Source organism: Vipera berus, assembly GCF_964194415.1.
Source record: "Vipera berus genome assembly, chromosome: 6".
NCBI lineage: Eukaryota > Metazoa > Chordata > Lepidosauria > Squamata > Viperidae > Vipera > Vipera berus.
The window spans coordinates 55700412-55714267 of record NC_138208.1 but is presented as its reverse complement, the minus strand read 5'-3'; the positions used below and the strand labels follow the sequence as shown (position 1 = coordinate 55714267).

General features: G+C 39.0%; 1 protein-coding gene across 2 annotated transcripts in view; it reads left to right on the top strand.

Annotated features, from left to right (window-relative positions):
* The first annotated feature begins 4130 nt into the window (after positions 1–4130).
* The window catches only part of CDK17 (cyclin dependent kinase 17), an 85850-nt gene continuing 76124 nt past the window's right edge, over positions 4131–13856 (top strand). Inside the window, exon 1 of one of the 2 annotated variants that reach the window (XM_081330416.1) lies at positions 4131–4537. The gene's annotated coding sequence lies outside the window, so the exon portion shown is untranslated. Of the gene's footprint in view, positions 4538–4567; positions 4758–13856 lie in introns of those variants that run through there. The other variant, XM_081330417.1, reaches the window with a different exon arrangement.

Below are 13856 nucleotides of genomic sequence, written 5' to 3'. Positions count from 1 at the left end.
CAAATCTTCCTGATATAAACCATGACCATATAGCTAATGGGCTGGCAGCCCAGAAGGTGGAGTGTTCCAAAGTTTGAGTTCAAAGAATTACTGAGGTGAGAGGAAACCCAGCCAGGCAGGAATAATAATAATAATAATAATAATAATAATAATAATAATAATAATAATAATAATAATAATAATAATAATAATAATAATAATAATAATAATAATTGCACTGTGGGAAGTCACACACCCCGAGAAAGAAATATTTTTGGAAATATTTAAAAGGTAGAATATATTTTCCTAAAGGATTTTAAAAGCAAAAATCAAGCCTGCCCCCAAGTCTCTCTGTCCCAAGCAGAAACCAAGTCTGCAGAATTGCAGATGATAATCTTGTCAGAAAGACTGGAATCAGGAAACTGGGATTAGGAAGAAATATCCCTAGAATCAACACCAAAAATCTAAGAGACATCAGCCACAGCCACATGGAAGCAGGATATGACCCTTGGGACATAATAGGATTAACCAACCACCATAAGAATACCAGAAAGGCACACCCAGACTCGGGTCAAAATACATGACAAAGGAAATACAAATCCTCAAACTGGAACAGGAAATAACCTCAAGAGCCCCAGAGGGTATAAAAACCCACTCCCTATATGTGCTCTCTCTCTTCTTTTTTTCTTCCAGAGCCATATTTCTGTCTGGCTCTCCTCTTCAATAAACTGCAAACTTCTTTCTAAAGCAGTCGCCATGTTGTTTATTCCCGGCTTGGACTGAACCATGATGAAGACTTTTCCTTCAATAGTACAGTCAACCAGATGTTCAGACTGGATTTAGCATTTTTGTCTACCTATTGAGTCTTATCAGGGACGTTAAGCTCATTCTTGTATAGTTCTTCTGTGTAATTTTGCCACCTCTTCTTAATCTCTTCTGCCTCTGTTAGGTTCCTGCCATTTTGGTCCTTTATCATGCCCATTTTTGCATGAAACGTTCCTTTCATCTCTCCAATTTTCTTGAAAAGATCTCTGGTCCTCCCTATTCTATTGTTTTCTTCTATTTCTTTGCATTGTTCATTTAAGAAGGCATTCTTATCTCTTCTAGCTATTCTTTGGAATTCTGCATTTAATTGGGCATATCTTTCTTTTTCTCCCTTGCCTTTCGCTTCTCTCCTTTCCTCAGCTATTTGCAAAGCTTCCTCAGACAGCCATTTTGCTTTCTTGCATTTCTTTTTCTTTGTGATGGTTTTGGTTGCTACCTGTTGTACAATGTTGCAAACCTCTGTCCATAGTTCTTCAGGCACTCTGTCTATCAGATCCAATTCCTTAAATCTATTTGTCACCTCAACTGTATATTCAACAGGGATATGATTTAATTCATACCTGAGTGGCCTAGTGCTTTTCCCTACTTTCTTTAATTTAAGCCTAAACTTTGCAACAAGAAGCTCATGGTCTGAGCCACAGTCAGCTCCTGGTCTTGTTTTTACTGACTGTATAGAGCTTCTCCATCTTTGGCTGCAGAGCACATAGTCAATCTGATTTCTGTGCTGACCGTCTGGTGATGTCCATGTGTAAAGCCGTCTCTTGGGTTGTTGGAAAAGAGTGTTTGCTATGACCATCGTATTCTCTTGACAAAATTCTATCAGCCTGTGCCCTGCTTCATTTTGTACTCCAAGGCCAAACTTGCCTGTTATTCCCGTTATCTTTTGGCTTCCTACTTTAGCATTCCAATCCCCCATGATGATAAGGACATCATTTTTGGGTGTTAGTTCTATAAGGTGCTGTAGGGCTTCATAGAACCGGTCAATTTCATCCTCTTCAGCACCGGTGGTTGGGGCATAGACTTGGACTACTGTGATATTGAATGGTTTGCCTTGGATTCGAACTGAGATCATTCTGTCATTTTGAGGATTGTATCCCAGTATTGCTTTTCCTATTTTTTTATTGACTATGAAGGCTACTCCATTTCTTCTGAGGGATTCTTGCCCGCAGTAGTATACCTGATGGTCATCTGAATTAAATTCACCCATTCCTGTCCATTTTAGTTCGCTGATACCTAAGATGTCGATGTTTAGTCTTGTCATCTCTTGTTTGACCACGTCCAGCTTTCCTTGATTCATGGATCTTACATTCCAGGTTCCTATGGAGAAAAAATCTTTACAGCATCGGACTTTCCTTTCACCACCAGACATATCCACAGCTGAGCGTCCTTTCGGCTTTGGCCCAGTCGCTTCATTCTTTCTGGCACTACTAGTACTAGCCCTCTGCTCTTCCCCAGTAGCATATTGGACGCCTTCCGACCTGAGGGGCTCATCTTCCAGCGTCATATCGTTTTGCCTTTTGGTACTGTCCATAGGGTTTTCATGGCAAAGATACTGGAGTGGTTTGCCATTTCCTTCTCCAGTGGATCACGTTTTGTCAGAACTCTCTGCTATGACCTTTCCGTCTTGGGTGGCCCTGCACGGCATAGCTCATAGCTTCATTGAATTACGCAAGCCCCTTCGCCACGACAAGGCAGTAATCCATGAAGGGGTGACAATCCTAGACCAGGCCAAATCCAAAAATGCCATGGAATTTCTAGAATCCTGGCACTCTGACAAATCAGCCATCAATAGACACATAGACATTAACAACATCTATAGACTATGCAAAAGAGACAACTAGCCCCAAAGAGAAAAAGACTCCAGCACCTCCCCACCAATAATCAGCACTCAGATCAGCATAGATTAACTGCAAGGTCAACTTCAGACCAATGATCAAGTAAGCAATACCCCAATCAAGAAACTGCCAAAGAGCCATTAGTAAACAGCCCAACCAAAGAATCTCTAAACCCACCCACCCACCAACACAGACAGGCAAGATACCAGAATATAAATTGACAGCAAACAGCACTCCTTATTAGCACTGATGATGTTAGGGTAATGTGTAGGTGACTTGGAAGTTATAAAAGAATTATTCGTTTCATTAATCTGGCATTGGATTATCAGGGACATAATTTACTCGTAATTCACACCAGATTGAGTCAGTCATCTTCTGCACTATAAGCATATCCTCTGAGGAGCCATTTAGTACCAACCTGATCTACAATAGACCCCAAGTTTACCTGTGCATAGGCTTGTAATCAACACCAGAAATCCCTTTTCATCAGGTTAAGAAATGTTGCTATGCAAGCTTAAACTACCTCTTCTAAACACGTTGGGAAATATTTTATTGAAAGGCACTGTTGAGTACTGAATTTTAGCCAATAAAATAAGGAGCACACAGAAGCAAAGAAAATCTTCAGCAGAAACCGTAGGTTTTGAACTTCTTCTTTCAGTTAAACTGGTGTCCTTGATTGTGCACTGTAAATATTTGAGTGATTACATTTCAAGTAACTTAAAAATGAGTTCGTTGAAACCTTAACACTAAGTGAAGAGAAGGCCGGTATTTGGAAGTAAAACTTGTATTCAGTTGTTTGAGTCTATGTTCCTCATTAAAGAAGGAAATAAGAAATAAAAGAAAGGAAAAAAAGAAGCCAGATGATACCTTATACAAAATCAGGGCTAATTGAAACATGTTTAAACATAAGAATAAAACTTCACAAGGGTCTATTGAAGCCATGTAAAAACATCAAGAGACCATGGGAACCTGTAACTTGATTTTTTTTATTTTCATCAAGAGCAGTCAGGAAATGTAAACTTTCCATTTTAGTGTAAGCTGTCGGTCATGTATTTGAGTAAGGCTATGTGATGTATAACAACAAATGTCCGTATCTCTGCTGATTTTAATAGTTCTTATTCAAACACGCTCAGCAATCTTTAGTTTATAGCTAGGATACACAATGGAAGAATGCATAAAAAAACAAAACAAAAATGAAGAGCTCTTCGAATTAGAAACAGGTACAATACAGGGTTTGTTCCCGGAAAACAGAATTGGCAGGAATATAGAGATAAAATATAGGTAAAGTCTGAGTATCTAATCCCGATTTCCTTCAGCAAGGTTAAGTGTTCTAAAGAAAGCTAACTTCAACTTTAAATTTGAGTCGAGGAAGGCCGTGGGCAACTACCCTACTAGTCCCCTATCGGCAGCAGCAGCGGAGGCAGCAAATCGCTCGCCAGCCGCTAGCTGTCGCACTGGTTCGGATCTGCGCTGCGGCTGTTTCGCAGGGATCTGGTGCTCCTGGGCGGCCGCTCGATCGTTCTTATTTGGCAACTACGCGCAGGGCGGCGGAGTCGTCAGGCAGCATCCGGAGTCGTACCGTGGCCGAGCGAAGGAAGTAACGCAGCGACGGCAGAGGCCGAACGGCGCGATCCCCGATCGAGCTCTTGGCGGTTCGTGCGGGATGAGGGGAGCAGCCATGTTGGCGAGGGGTATAAAAGTGACTCTTTGAGCCGGGGAAAAACCGGGCAGAACAGGAAGCGTGTTGGGGCGGCGGCATTAGCTGGCCAGGGCTCGCCTGCGGAAGAAGAGGAAGCGGTGGCGGTGCAAACGGAGCCAGCGAGGAGGGAGCTCGGGAGGCTAAAGCAGGACGAGGACCGCCCCGGCGCGGCAGAGATTCGGCGCGGCTCCTGCTGCTGGTGAGTTCAGGGTTGCTCATTGTCTGCCGTGCGGGCAATCAGGGGCCTGGCCAGAGGCAGGAGGGCGACGGCGCTGCTTTCTTTCAGCCCGGAGAGGGAGCAAAGTGGTGGGGCGCGTTTTGAGCCATCTGTACAGGTCTCCGGTGGCTGGAGATGTGCTTGGGAGAAATTGGAGAGGCGGAAGGACGACGTCGGTGAAGGATCTACTCTTTTGGCACGTGTGAGTGGGTGGGCTTTTTAAAATTCGGTCTTTGCTGAAATCGAATATGACAGCACCGTAACAAAAAAGAGCTTTAGACCTTCGACTTTGTTTTGTCGCCCACTATTCCTTCCCTTGGAGTGCACGGGATAGGATACGCCAGACCGGATGGTAATTGCGCATGAGGGATAGGACGTGGTGAGAAGGGATTTCTTGGCTTTACAACATTTCGCTTATGTTTTCGGTGTTCATTCCTGGATGGGAGGAAGGACAGGGGTTTAATAGTAAGGAATTGATTGCCCTGATTTAAACTATTCCTCTTTTCCGGGCTCTGTGGGTCAGTTCACCGAGAGAATTCAGATTGTTGGCAAACGGCTTTTCAGCTAAGTGTCAATTCTGCAAAGCTGTGCAGGGATGAAGTAAGGAACAGCATATTAAATATTTCTCTCTTCTCTCTTCTCTCTCTCTCTCTCTCTCTCTCTCTCTCTCTCTCTCTCTCTCTCTCTCTCTCTCTCTCTCTCTCTCTCTCTCTCTCTCTTCTTTCACACACACACACAGTTTTGATAATCATCATCAATCACTATCTGATGTTGAGGAATAAGATTTGATATGTGCGTACCATGGGTCCTCTAAGATCTGCTTTGTATTTTATTTCTCAGAGGATGGTAATCCGGGTTTTTCCTGATGTTTTTCCTGTATCATATTTTAACAACATGTTTAAAATATACATTTATATTTCTATTTACTTCAACAAGCCGTTTTGAGAGTGCTTTAGCCATATGTTCTCACTGAATCTTTCCCCTCTCTTTAGGTTCCTCCTAAAGCACTCTTAAAATGACAGGATATAAGGCATACACTGACCCTGAACCTCTTCCATTTTAGAATTGGTATTATCACAGATTCTGCATAAACAAAAAATAGCTTATTTTGTGGAAAGCAATGCAGTGTGGTGTTTTCAGAAATGAATTAGCTCCTTTTTGCTCCCTGGCTAGCCTTATTCTTCTTCTTGGAAAGACTATTCAAGTGGCTTAAAACACATTTGGCATCTTGTTTACAACAGCTACTATTTGCCAGTGTTCAGTGGGCCATAAGGATGAGACAAGAGAGAAGATATAGCCAAATCATTCTGTTTGTACTTTTTTTAACCCTTATTTTTGTTACATGGTGCAAGTAGATATTTGTAAAAGTATACATCTGGATGTGCACAGTTTGTAGTAAATATGAATGATTTGAAAAATTGTTAACTAAAGGGGGACATCAAATTTTTGTTCAAAGTTTATTCTTTAGTATTTCTACCTTTAAAAAATAGCTCTGTAGGTTATTTCAAAATAGGTCAAATGCTTTTAGCCTAGAAAAAAGGCAGATAAAATACATAAAATTGTACAGTGCATTCTGAAAGCAGACAAGCAGTTTATTATTTCTTATTACAATATACATTGTGCCCTTTCTTTAGGAGCTCAAGGTGGTGAAGATGGGTGTTGCCTGTTATTTCTTTCTACCAACAATTACCATATGGAGGGAGGTTGGGTTAAGAAATAATGACTGGCCAGTGGAAGTAGCTATGTACTGTTACAAAGCTGTGACTGGCTGTAACTGCACCCTTTTTACAGCCCTTATTCATTTTGCATAGTGAAAGCATTGAGTGCTATGAGCTTCACACTTAAACTTTGTCACTGAGCAAGGATATGAATTCGTCTTTTCAAAACTGCATCTATTATTTGTTGCAGTGTGCTGGCCCCTGGCCATTTTTTCTTCTGACATTACTGCAACATTAAATGTGCAAAACTATTTTTCACTAACTGGTCTAAAGCTCTAAAAGCTCACAATTTGTTTTCTTCAACAGCAGACAATGATGAGAAGTGAAGGATAAAATTGTCAAATTGCACAAAAAATACACAGTACTTTTAAAAAAATCAAAAGTAATTAATGGTCAACATTTACTATTGCAAGTCCCATATTTGTTTAGGATTAATGTAAGTAAAAAGACATGATTTAATGGTTAGCTCAATGCTATCCTATGCATGTTTATTCAGAGAAGCTTATTCCCCAGTAAAAATGTTTTGAATACTTTCCTGTTAGTGTTGTGGGTGATTAATTCACAGGGTAATTTATACACATCCACTTAAAGCTCTATTTATTACCAAGCAAGTGGATTCAGACTTGCAGACTCAGGTTGCTAAAGAAAATACATGAACTCACATTGATTGGGTCATATTTCATTTCATTGACTAGTTTTGCCTGCTTATTTCTACTTTATTTCATTTATCATAATCTCTTGCATTATTTTTCTAAAGCTTCTTTACCTTTCTGAAACTTCCATAGAATTTATTTTTGTGTGCATCTGATTATCCTTTCTCATTTTAATCTTGCCTTTTTTCTTTGTGATCTCTTAAGGGGCAGCAGAATCTATTTGCCTCATTCCCTTTTGGTAGGTGCATCTCCCTGATGAGTTAAATTTTTCTCGTAGGATGGCTTTCATGACTAACCTACCGGTAACTAGATATATGTAATCAAGGTTCATGCACCTTTTTTGGGTTGTTGGAAACATTTGGAATTGTGAGATAATATATGGATATGTTCCCAAAATGACTGCAGTGGCAATCTGATTTTGCCCAGAAACAAACTGATGAGACTATTATCCTTTTCCCTTTCCAGTATCTTTGGGTGCTTTTTATCTTGTCAATGCACTTTTTCTTTTCTTTTTTTTCCAGATCCTTTCCAGTTAGAGCACTTCTTGCATTTACATTTTACAAGAATGCCTCCTGGTCTTGTATAGGCATCGAAAGTATTTTTAATATGATTGTGCATTTGGTTTTGTAATCTACCACATTTCCATTTCTTATTTTTAATGACATGCTTTCAATAGTCTAAATGTGCCCAATTTTCTCCTCTCCGCAAAGTTGAGGATCCTTGAAACAGATAGTAAAATGCATACAGGACACTATGGAGTTGTTAAGCCATATGCCAATGATCATAAACGTGAATATTGCCTTCAGCAAAATGGGAGCATTGCTTTGTAGTGGTTTCAGATCTAGGTCTCAGCAAAATATCATAGAAGACTGTAATAATTGATGGCATCAAATGTTGCAGATAGGTGCACCATAGCTAACAATGATATATAAACTACGTCCAATGTCTGTCTTGGGTCATGAACCCAAGGCTGGTTTCATGGATAAAATCTTTTACAGGGTAGTCTAGTGCAAGAGATTGAAGCAGTGTATAGGGTTGTTGTAAGCTAGAATTCAAAACAATCCAGATTGTTTCATACAAATGCAATTTACAAGATTTGTGTTGTAGATTCTGTGTAAGTGGAACTTTTTTTTGGTGTAATGGTCAGTACAGTTGAACAGTTGCATAAAACAAAATTCTTTCTTTGATGGAATTCATCTTGATAGAATATTCCTCCTACCCCCCTCTTCCAAACTAAAGGATATGGGTGTTTCCTCTAAATGCTTTGTAATGTAAAAATTTTACTTCCATTATTACACACTGACCTATGATTTAGTGTGATATTTGAATTCAGCTTTTAATTGACAATCATAAGAAAAACAAATCTACGCATAAATTGCATTTGCATGTTTTTCATATGCTGAATTCAGGTCTTGTAAAGTATTTTTACAGAGTTTAAGTGAACAATGTGTTAATTTAATCATGCTTGAAATATAAAAAGTAATATTGGCATACTGATTGCTTTAGGAACTGACACAAAACAATGGTTGTGTTTAAGTTTGGTATTTATAGTAACTAATAATTTTGTTCTTTTTTCATTTTATTGAATTCTCTTTTGAGGAGGGTTTGTTTATGATGTCATGTGTCATATTGCTTATAAACAAAGGTGACAGATGCTTTTTACTTTCTTCAGTGAAATATTTCAAGCAATAACTTATATTTGCTTTTTCTTGGTCAGTTTTTCAGAGTCTAAATTTCCTTTAAATTATCTTTATGGACAGCACAAGTTTTCTTAACCTAGACACGCCCTGAATATCCCTTTATCAAATATTCTGCTTTCAAACATTTTTCTTCATTTATTTTCCCCATTTATGTTTTGCTGATACATTTTGCTTAGTGCTTTGAATTTATATCATGTTGTTTATTTGGATGTATTTTTGTAATGTTTTCATATAATAAGTATTAGGAGATACAGTAAAGTGGTTAATCAGCTTACCATATAGCACAGTAATAGTTAATTACCGCTCTAGATGGTACTGCAACATAATTAGAAGTAGTAAACTTTGATTTCTAATTTCTTATCTGAAAATCATTTCTTTTTTCTTTGAATATTTGCTCTTAATGGTGTTCTCAAAATTTAAAGAACTGTAATATCATGGACTGCATTTTGATTGGCAAGTCTCATCACACAGAATATTCTTCAATTCATTAAGACAAAGAAGCTAAATGCTACTTTCTCCTGTTTTTGTGCCATCTTACTTTTATCTGACTATATCCTGCTCTCACGTTTTGAACCTTATTCCAATTTAGATAGGTTGTTCAAACATTACCTCATACTATAGTTCATTATGATGACAAATTTGTTCCCTGCAAGTCCTGATGAATGCTGCAAAAGGCAACAGGATACCACAATGAAGAACTTATCAATATTACTGACATTTGGCTGAATCCATATGTTCCGTGGTAGTATAGCTGTCTATGGCTTTAGGCTACCGGTGTAGAATACTACAGTTAAATCTCATTAAGAAAATTAGACAACCACCTTGCAAATTCTAAATTAAGGTGTGAGAGTCTAGTTTGTTTATTGACCATTTCCCCCCTCCCACACACACACATGCTTGCATGAAGCAGAATGAAGATCGTTCTTCTGAATCCCAGCTAGCTTTCTCTTTCTCTTTTAACTTTCTGTATTATTTGCTTATCTTTTTTATTGTAATAAGTTTCTCCTTTTCTTTTGAAACAGATCAGTATTCTAGCTGGTATGGTGCAGCCTATCATTAGAAATTATGTTGCGGGGTTCATTATGGGCTATTATTGTGCAGATAAGGATGCTATAGCTAAATTAAAATGATCAAAATCTCATACAAGAATCTCTGTCTTGTGAGACATTAGCCATTCTCAAATATTTATTTTTAAAATAAATAGTCTAATAATATGGCAGATACTATGACATTCATGGTGCTTCTCCTTTTTTAGTTTTTTAGTTTTGCCTTGTGCAAGAGATTGCCTCTAGGAGTGTTAGGAGGGGCACCAATGATCTAAAGATGGTAAACACAACTGAGGGGTCATAGCTCTCCTCCTTTATGTGTATTGTTGCATTATCCGCTTGTAAAAAAGAGCAGGGCTTCAATCACCTGGTTGTGCTCAGCATTTTGACATATTTGACCCCTTCCCTGTGGCAGATACAGTACCCCTATTTTCCTCTTCCAGTGAGGTCTATAACTAAACAAGGATTTAAATCTTGGTTCAATTTTATGTTTTTTCTTTCATTATCTATTGTTTTTCCAAAGTGAGTTGACATGCTCACGGTATTGTTCATTTAAATCTGTTTGAGCCATTCTCAGAGTCAGCTACAAAATCTCATCAGTGTAAATCATACAAGTTTAAACTTTTTTCTTTCCTCGACTAGTTTGGAATATAAACTATGTATTTTATTCTTTATGACTTGGGCCTTTACCTTGTCTAAATCTGGAAAAGGAACTATGGCTTGTTACCACCTTTTTTACTGTGTGTGAAGTTAATGAGATTCACCTCCTCCTATGAGTCAGCAGGAATGTATAATTTATTTCAGAGTTCAACAGGGTGGATCAAGAGGTGAAGTTTACCGCTCTGTTATGGAGCTTGTTTTCTAGCCTTCCAGATTCTTGTTGCAGATCTTTCTTTTGTTCTTTCTCCTTCCTTTTGGAGTCTCTGTCGTTTTGATGTACAATAATTTAAACACACTGTGATAAAATAGCACATTGCATTTTCAACTGGAAGACCTCAAACCATTCTGCTGTTATCACCAGTCTCGCAACTAATCTTGCTCATCTTTTGCACATTAAAATAGGGCAAAGATCCTACTTGGAGGCTGGGAGTTGTAACTTAGTCTCCTGGTATTCTAAAGGACTGCAGAAGGCCATATAATGATGTCATCAAAAATGAGAGTTTTTTCCCCCATTCTCTCTGTGTCTCTGTCCTGAGGTTTGTCAGGTAAGAGAAATTAGAGGCTAGGACTAATAACTTCTGGCAGTGCATGGAATTGAATGGAAAAAATCGTATCTGTCTCTCTAACATAAACAGTCCCTTAACACAGCCTAATAGGAATGTTCAGCTATTAAAGGTAAAGGTAAAGGTTCCCCCGCACACGGGTGCTAGTCGTTTCCGACTCTAGGGGCCGGTGCTCATCTCCGTTTCAAAGCGGCACTCGGGATTCGACCCGCCAAACTGCCGACCTTCTGATCGACAAGCTCAGCGTCTTAACCCACTGAGCCACCGCGTCCCTTATAATCAGCTATTAAGCTGAATATTAAAAAAGAAATGTTTTAAGTGCTCTTCTAAATACCTGGAGCTGCTATATAGAGTATATTTGAAGGTTTTGGAGCCACCTTGGAGAAATTCTGACTGCTGGCCCATACAACTCTTGCTCCTTATGCAGGCAGAACCCTATGCATTCTGTCTAGATCATGGGCCCCCACCCCAGTGTGTGGACCAGCACCGGGTTTGCGGCATGGCAGAAACTGAGCTGCACAAACAAGCAAAGCCCCATCCGCAGAATGCAGGCAGCATTTGAAACCATGCCCCCTTTGATCTGCGGAAAAAATCTCTCTCCATGGAACCAGTCCCTGGTGCCCAAAAGATTGGGGGCTGCTGATCTAGATGGCCTGACAGGATGAGCAGATTCATTTTAGACAGAATGTATTAAATAGATTTATAATACTTCATTGCTCCTAACAAAGCTGATCCCAGTGATTTACAACATAACTCCTAATAAACATAGCAAATATCATAAAGCTAATAATATTATACAACCATAATTAATAAAGTTAAAAACAAAAAGGGTAGAAACATGTCATCAATATTTAAAAGTTCAATACATATCAGTAAAATAAGATGCTTGTGGGGGAAAAAATCTAACATAGAAAAGCAAGTTTAAAAATTTCTTAGACCAACCAAACTGGGGAAAGGAATTTGTTGGTGTTGGCATTACCACCAAAGGCCTGTACGGTCAGCCAAACTAGGAAACCAGAATTGTGAATGCTAGTAATATTTTTGATATAACATTGCAGAAACAGTCTTGCAAGTCTGGATGTGCTTCCCCCTTCCCTCCCTTTATCTTTGTGAGAACTAAGGACGGTCTTGCCTGAGCCTCTTACTCAGATTACAATTTTGCCCCAAACTCAAGATTTCTTTTATCTGACCATTGTAGCAGCTCTTCCTCCTTTTCTTCAAGGCAATTCCTTCTGCCTGTTACTCTTACCTTTGTAGTGATCTGTTTATTGACATATCAGGACAACACACACTAAGCATCTTTCTCCAAAGAACACATCATAGGCTACACTGCATAAAGAAGAAGAAGCTGTTTGTCCAGTTAAGCAGGGTCCAAACCCTCTAGGGATTTGGCATGTTGGCTTGTACTGTATTGTTCTAATACATTTCTTCCCACAACCTTCATTCATACAACTTGTCTGAAGGATTTCTACTCTTTTAGCAATTTATTCTTTGTCTTTTCTTGTATTTATGTATGTAATTGCCATGCAGCATCCTTTTCTCATTTCTTTACATTTCATTCTCAATCCTACTTTTTATTTGTTTAATTTCTGAAACTAGGCACAGTGCTTGTGTGTATCCCAAGCTTTAGTATGAATTGAATTAAAAAAATGAATTTGGAGGGGGAAATGCCATTAATGGATTTGGAGTAAGACAATGCCTGGTAAAATAACCTTTGTAAGCAAAAAACATATTGACAGTGCATTTGTCAATTTTGACATCTTGAAAGCACTTTTAATCATAAACCTTTCCCATACTCATTACCGATCACTATCACACTTCTGTTGTTATTGCTTTCAAACTTCTATCAAACCATGTTTTCCTGATGTGTGGTTATGCTACATATGTTTTCTTCAGTTTTAGTATATCAATAGCCAGCAAAGAAAACATCTGCTCGTCTAGGCTCTCTGACAGGAATAAGTGGGGTTTACATCAGGATACTGTTTGTCCTCCTCCCATGTTCCATGTGGGCACTTCTCAAATTAAAATAAAGTGAAACAGAAATGTATGGGAAGATACCAGGGCAAAAATATCTCAGAAAGGAGGAAGCAGACCCTTCATGATAATGCAGCTAGCTAACTCCTCCACAGCTAGTGACTAGCTGCTAGGCAACCAGGTCTCTTCCTTGGAAGTGGGGTGGGGAAGTGGTTGAAATATAAAGAAAATGGTATATAAACACAAGCCAGATAATAACATCCCTTGTTTTTAAGGTACGGCAGTACAAAAATCTGGATACGAGCCAGAATATATTATACATTATAATACTGTACATTATAATATACATTATAAACCCTTATTCATCATCTACTTGAGTTCCCTTTCCTTCCCTAAATAGTGGACTTCTGACCATTTCAGAGTGCAGAACAATGTTAATATGATCCTTTTTTCACTAAATAAAACAGTGGAGTTTTTTCCCCATCTTCCTTATTGGAGTCCTGAAGTACCCATTGGGGTCAAAATTAGGAAGGAGAAGAATGAAGGATACAGAAAGAACTCAGGAAAGGAAATCATAATAGAAAGGGCAAATATTGGAAGTAAAATGGCTGCAGTGGAGGCTGGCTAGCAATAGGGGAAAAGGTTAGGGTTAACCTTTTCCAACACTTCTAAGGCATAGTTTTGCCATTTTCACTTACGAGCTGGTGATGGTATAAAAGCAGTATTGTGGGGACATGAGGGAAGATTGGTATTGTTAGAGCATGGTTATGCTTTGTTAAAAATGCAAGTGGAGGCAGTAGGGTTAGAAACTTTGATCTAATTCAGCATTCAGCATAGAGCCTTGGTGGAGCGGTGGGCTAATGCCTCCTTAAGTAACACCAGCTGCCTGCAATTAGTGCAGGTTCGCATCCCACCAGGCTCAAGGTTGACTCAGCCTTCCATCCTTCCAAGGTAGGTAAAATGAGGACCCAGATTGTTGGGGGCAAT